At 54.1% G+C, this 6,653-nt stretch overlaps 1 long non-coding RNA gene across 2 annotated transcripts; it reads left to right on the forward strand.

Annotated features, from left to right (window-relative positions):
• The first annotated feature begins 2,654 nt into the window (after positions 1-2,654).
• On the forward strand, positions 2,655-5,153 carry LOC149120889 (uncharacterized). 2 transcript variants are annotated; one of them, XR_016225149.1, is made up of 3 exons: positions 2,687-3,701; positions 3,785-4,150; positions 4,933-5,153. It is a non-coding gene; the product is annotated as an uncharacterized LOC149120889 (long non-coding RNA). The 2 variants fall into 2 exon arrangements; XR_016225148.1 differs by having other exon boundaries at positions 2,655-4,150.
• Positions 5,154-6,653: the final 1,500 nt, after the last annotated feature.

The following is a 6,653-nucleotide window of genomic DNA, read 5'->3' on the forward strand; positions in this document are numbered from 1 at the left end:
AATCAACCCTACAGGGCCACCAGACAGGTGCAGCAGAATCACCCGTTTAGAATGAGGCTGGTTCAGAAAGTGCGAAAAGCAACATCTACGTGAGGCTGCGGGAAACATGGAAGAGGCACAACTTGCGAATTCGTATGATGATGACCAGTTTCACAAAGCATGCAAGACAGCATCTCTGAGGGTGAAAGTCAAAGGCACTTAGAGTTACGATATTCAGATCAGGAAAGTGGACCTCAGCTTGACCCACTGGTTCTACATGTCAAGTGGTAACACAGGACAAAGGATGTCAACGCTGCAGGCGAAGCACATTCTGCAGATCAGAAAGACGCACTTTGGAAAAGGGTTTGGTGGAAACAGGATTCAGTGTTGAGGAGCCTGGCCCGCTTTGTGAGGTCCTGGGCAAATGAACCTACTCAACCCACACGGCCTCCCAATCCCTGACTTTAAGTCATGCAGAGGTCACCCAGCCTTGCTGCTGTGTGGGAATACCAGATGACATTCAATGTGAACCTGACTTTGCAAAGGACCCCAGATCCACAGGAAACAGAGGAAAACCCTGATCTGTATGCCAGTCCATAGTGAGTAGAACAGATATGCATGGTAACATCAGAAACATTCTAGGATTGGCCCCACAACCGCTTTATCCAAGCTGAATACCATCTCCATGGCAAAAACGCTGCCCTCACGTTCCTATTACTTCTGGATAACGCCTCATTGCCATGGAGAACTTGCAAATTCCCACTCCACCCTAAATGTTCTTTTCAAGCCCAAACACTGTACCTGCCATCCAACCTCTTCATCAGAGTGTGTGCTTAAAGGCTTTCGTATACACAACGTGAAGGACTTTACAGCAAAGCTCGCGCGGCTCGTGACACCAGCAAGGGAAGCACCGGACTACTGACAGCCAGCCAGACTGTCAGACATGGCTGCGCTGGCCAGCTTGGGATACTGTCAAGCAGGCTATTACTGATAACTGCTGAGAAAACGTTTGACTGGCTGGACTTATGAAAAGTATTTGAAGGCTCTGAAAGGTAAGGAAAATATAAAGAAAAAAACCTCCCATAAAGCAATTGCTGTTAACACATTCCATACAGTACAGTGAGACAATAAAAATGATCCTACAGTGACAGATGAGTGGAAAAAGCTTCAATGATAAGAAACGAGGAGGGGGCCGGCATTGCAGTGTAGTGGGTAAAGCTGTCGCCTGCAGTGCTGGCATCGCATATGGGAGTCGGTTCGATTCCGGCTGCTCCACTTCCTATCCAGCTCCCTGCTAATGCGCCTGGGAAAGCAGTGGAGGATGGCCCAAGTCCTTGGGCCCCTCCACCCACCTTGGGGCCCAGAAGAAGCTCCTGGCTGTGGATGTGCCCAGCTCTGGCTGTTACAGCCATTTGTGGAGTGAACCAGTGGGTGGAAGACCTCTCTCTCTCTCTCTCTCTGTAACTCTTTCAAATAAATAAAATAAATCTTTAAAGAGGGCCCAAGTCCTTGGGCCCCTGCACCTGTGTGGGAGATCTGGAAGAAGCTCCTGGCTTCGGATCAGCCCACCTCCGGCCACTGCAGCCATTTGGGGAGTGAACCAGAAGATGGAAGACCTCTCTCTCTGCCTGTGCCTGTCTAACTCCACCTTTCAAGTGAATAAATAAATCTTTTTAAAAAAAGAAATGTGGAGGAAAGTTTGGCAGAGAAAGTGCTGGGGGACACGAGGGAAGACCTAGATGGGATGGTAAAACAGAACACTGAAGTCAGCAGTGAGGAGAAGGCTGTGAAAGTCAGCTGGGGACTCCAGGAACCGTCCCTCTTGGGGCAGCCAAAACGTCACCAATCAGCAAACAGACTCAAAGTCAAGTCAGCCAGAGACATGTGCTTAACGAGAAGAGGCAGGATTTGAACCCAGATCCCTCCGGCCTGGGGTGTCATCACCGTGAATCCACAGTGACACGGGCAAGGAACCTTTCCAGGGACCTTCCCAGTTAAGACAATTTCAGCCACTCTGGAAACTGCTTCCAGGGCCATGCAAGAGCCACGAGGAGGTGCCAGCCGCCTGGCGCCCCGCAGGGCTCCAACAAGCTCTCCATGCCCGCAACTGGCAGCTGGGAGACTGTGGGCTCCGGGGAATATCTCAACACGAGCTACCAGCCCAGCCTTTGTCTTTTAGCCACTGTCAAGGCTTCCCTAAGGGATCGCTGTGCAAGCTCTCCATGACTCGGGTGCCCAAGGGTGGTGTGAAAGCCAGGATGTCTGTTCTAGCAGGGAGGCGACGGTGGGCTGTGATGACAGCAAACGTGCTGGAACATTCTGGAACATTCTGGTACTCAGGGTCCGTTTATATCCCCAGAGACACAACATTCCAGGACACTATCAGTAATGAGCATCGAAGGGGAATCACTTTTTAAATACAAGTAACTGTTAAACAGGAAAATGGACTCACTACTGTTAAGTTGCAAGCCAAGACATCTGTAATAAACAGGTGGCGCCTGCGAAGGTAAATGCAGTCACTATCCCGTCTTCCGGGGACGCAAAGGACTTTCTACTCTTATTTTTTATTTATTTATTTATTTATTTATTTATTTTTTACAGGCAGAGTGGACAGTGAGAGAGAGAGACAGAGAGAAAGGTCTTCCTTTGCTGTTGGTTCACCCTCCAATGGCCGCTGCGGCCGGCGTGCTGCGGCCAGCGCATCACGCTGATCCGATGGCAGGAGCCAGGTACTTCTCCTGGTCTCCCATGGGGTGCAGGGCCCAAGCACTTGGGCCATCCTCCACTGCACTTCCTGGCCACAGCAGAGAGCTGGCCTGGAAGAGGGGCAACCGGGACAGAATCCGACCCGGTGTGCCGGCGCCGCAGGGCGGAGGATTAGCTTAGTGAGCCGCGGCGCCAGCTCTACTCTTATTGGAAAAGCAGCACTTCCGGAGCCGCGCTGTGGTAGCCTGTAAGCACCCCGCCCTCCCTGCAGCGCCGGCATCCCATATGGGCGCCGGTTCACATCCCGGCTGCTCCACTTCCCAGCCAGCTCCCTGCTAATGGCTTGGGAGAAGCATCAGAGGATGGCCCAAGTGTCTGGGTCCTTGTTACCCACGTGGGAGACGCAGGTGTACTTAAAGGGCAGAGAGAAAGACCCTAGTTCACTTCCCCAACGCCCACGACAGCCAGGCAGGAGCCTCAGTCCCCCGTGGGTGGCAGGCACGGGAGCCCTCGGCTGCCGCCTCCCAGGGCGCGCGTTCGCATGAGGCTGGAACCTGCGAAGGAGCCGGGCCTCCCCTCTGCCGCCCCTACCGCCTGCCCTAATATCACTATGGTAGACCCCAGGGATCGGAAGCCGGGGACAGCGACCAGAGATGGTAACTCTTCTTAAAATCCCCGACCAGGGTTCGGGATCCGGAATTGGAAACGACTCAGCTCCCCTGCGGACCCCCAGATCCAAGGGCATTAAAAGGCAAAGGGGAAGGGTCCCAGGACCACTACGTCACGGCAGGAGGGACCCTGCGAGCATAGCACCGAGCGCGCGCGGCTCTGCGCCACCTCCACTCTCCGCGCCGGCGCCGCCACGGGACTCAGTGGCCGGAGCCAGGCCGGCGTGGCGATTACTGAAGCTGGCCCGTCTCTGCCAGCGCCTCAACCCAGCCGCGGGCGGAACCGGAACTCTGTCTCCGCGGGGCGAATAAGGGCGCACAAGGGCCAAGGCATCAACCCCGGGCGTTGTGAGTGCCAAGTGCCAGCGGACAGCCCTCGGGGGCGGGCACGGCTCGCACACCAGCGCGTAAGCCGCTTTTCCTCTGCTCAGTCTCGGAAGGTGTGAGACGCCACCTCAGCTGTGCGTGCAGCCCGCGTTGGGCTGCCAAGGACGGATCAGCCGGGAACAAGTGACGCTCTGAGGCGCAGCGCAAGAAGCCCCGCCCACTCTGCTACGGGAAACGCCCTTCTCCGTCGTCCGTCATTGGCCAGCGCCCGCGACGCACAAAGCAATGCCTTCTGGGTAATGTAGTTTCTGGCCTCAAGCCCGGTGGCACTTGGAGCGGACTTCCTGGTCTCTAAATAGCTTCTAAGGTCTCAAACAGGGCTTGGCTTCGCTTCCTCTTAAAGGAGACGCTCACAGATTTCCGTGGCTACTTGTGGCAATGACCCACCCTCTAAGACAGACCTTTAACAGGTAAGCGGTGCCTTGCTGTTCCTTTCTGTGTAGACTTGCACCAGCACTTTCTAACTCCGAGGCTTGAGATGGAGATTTATAAGAAAAATGAAGGTAGTCCTTTAACTCTAGATGGTCCCACATGCAGTAGCCTTCAGACACATCAACATTACCTGGGAATTTGATGCAAGTTCTCAGACCCCACCTCGAATCAGGGCCCAGCTCTGTGTTTGATGCTGGACCACCTTTGAGAACCGTGAGTAAATGAGATAACACTGGCTTCTTCGTTCAAGTGTTCTAGGGAGGTGTTTCCCGGTTTTTATATAACAAGTTCTTGTCTCTTCAGAGATAAGAATTCAAAACAGCGCCATAAACATAGTTCCAGAATGAGAGAGAGAGAGAGAGAGAGAGAGAGAGAGAGAGAGAGAGAGAGAGAATGCATTCATGGTGAGGGCAGTGAGTGCAGGAGGAGAAATGCTCCTTTATGGGGCGGGGGTGGGGGGTGGTCCTGTAATGGGTGGTGTTGGGTGGAGTTTAGTGTGCATGGGGGTTTTCTGGGAGACTCATGGCACCTGCTTGTATACATCGTGGCATCTCCTTCTTCCTGGTCCCGAGTGAAACACAGGTGTGTCATGGGAAAGTGCGTGAACTGGAGTGACAGGTGGGGCTGGGCTTACAGTCTAGGGCTGTGCAGAAAAACCTGGGGCCTGCGCTGTGGCACAGTCGGTTAATGCCGTGGCCTGAAGCGCTGGCATCCCATATGGGTGCCGGTTCTAGTCCCGGCTGCTCCTCTTCCAATCCAGCTCTCTGCTATGGCCTGGGAAAGCAGTAGAAGATGGCCCAAGTCCTTGGGCCCCTGCACTCACATGGGAGACCCAGAGAAGCTCCTGGCTTCTGGCTTCGGATCGGCGCAGCTCTGGCCATGACGGTCATCTGGGGAGTGAACCAGTGGATGGAAGACCTCTCTCTCTCTCTACCTCTTTCTGTGACTCTTTCAAATAAAATATTAAAAAAAAAAAAAAAAGCCTGCAGCTCATCTATTCCTATCTCATCTTCCTGCCAAGTCCCCCTGTATCAAGAGGTAACTAAAACGTGCTTAGCGCTGGGCCTGGAACAGAATGCTGAGTAGACAGAATCCGTTGCTGTCATTGTTATTTTATATTAGTGCTACTGAAGACGTAATGGCAAGGATCTCAGATACGCTGTGGGAAGTAAGCCCGAGATACTCCGTTGAGCCGTTGGTAATATCTGCCTAAACACAAGCTACGCAGACCCTCTGATTCAACAAGGGGGCTCCTGAGTATGTTGACAATTTTTATGTAAAAATACTTTTTTAATACCACTTGGCTCACATAAGTTTTTATTTTAACAGTGAATGCAAGGTGGTTTCATGATCTGTGGGTACATACACTGCCCAAAGTGCTATGGGGCCCAGGCAGGGAGTTAGGGGAAAATGAACTGGAAGATTCCCCACAACTCTTGTCTCTAGGCCTGCAGTCAGCCCTGCAGCCACTTTCCCGTGAGGCACCTGTGTCTCTGCCAGGAAGGAGGAGATGCCCTGCGTACCTCTGTGAGCTGAACTCCACATGGAGGCCCATGGGAGCACCCAGAAAACCCCAGGACACTGAGCCACGCCCAGACTCCCCCTCACTGGTGTATTCAGTCAGGGCACCGCCCCCTGCCCCATCCAGGTGCCCGCTGGGCTGGGGAGCACCTCCCCCCTTGCCTTCTCCCACACTCTGGCTGGTGCAGCTCTGTGCCTGTCAGGCGAGCCTTTCTCCCTGTGGGGTTACCTGAGTGTGTTCTCACCCCCTCAGTTTCAGTAAGTCCTCTGCTCTCATGTACACTACTGATGCCTCTGCTTGGAATTCCTGTTTCCCATGGGGAAAAGGGCTCGGAATGAAAACCGGGAAACACGTTCCCACAACACAGAAACACTTGCTCACAGACCACAGGATCCAAAACTTAGGCTCCCCAGGCCTGCCAACGTGCAGCCCTAGGCGGAGGGTGGAGTTGGCCTGGTTTCTAGTTGGTGACGGAGCATCGGATGGGTCATCATTCGTCTCTAATTTACAGTGCGGGAGCCCTGCCCTTCTGCTGCTCCTCCAGCCCACAGGGCAGCCCGGGCCCGACACAGAAGGCTCCCATGTAAACCACGGCCCACAGAGGCGAGCACAGTGGAAAGTGAAAACACTGAGTGCAAACAGGCACGTGCTCAGACCACAGACGCCTGGGAAGAAACAGCAGAGCGAAGCACAGCACAGCGACTAGGAGGAGCGTCTCGCAGCAGCAAATCCAGCAATCCAGGCGAGAGCTGATGATGTGAGTGCCTACAATTCCTGGCATGGCCAGACTCCAGGCACATCAGCCAAAACAAACAAACAAATACAGTCAGACAAATAAAAAGGCACAGAGCCCGAGTCACAGACCCGCGTGGAACTGGACAAGCATCCAGACTGGGAGCCACTGGGCTGCCCCCTGGACCCCTGGCTTCCAGGCACTTCCCCGCAGGCCTCAGGGGGCA

The sequence above is a fragment of the Oryctolagus cuniculus genome, chromosome 18 (genome assembly GCF_051225735.1).
Source record: "Oryctolagus cuniculus isolate XC-2025 breed Fujian yellow rabbit chromosome 18, ASM5122573v1, whole genome shotgun sequence".
In the NCBI taxonomy this organism is placed as follows: Eukaryota; Metazoa; Chordata; class Mammalia; order Lagomorpha; family Leporidae; genus Oryctolagus; species Oryctolagus cuniculus.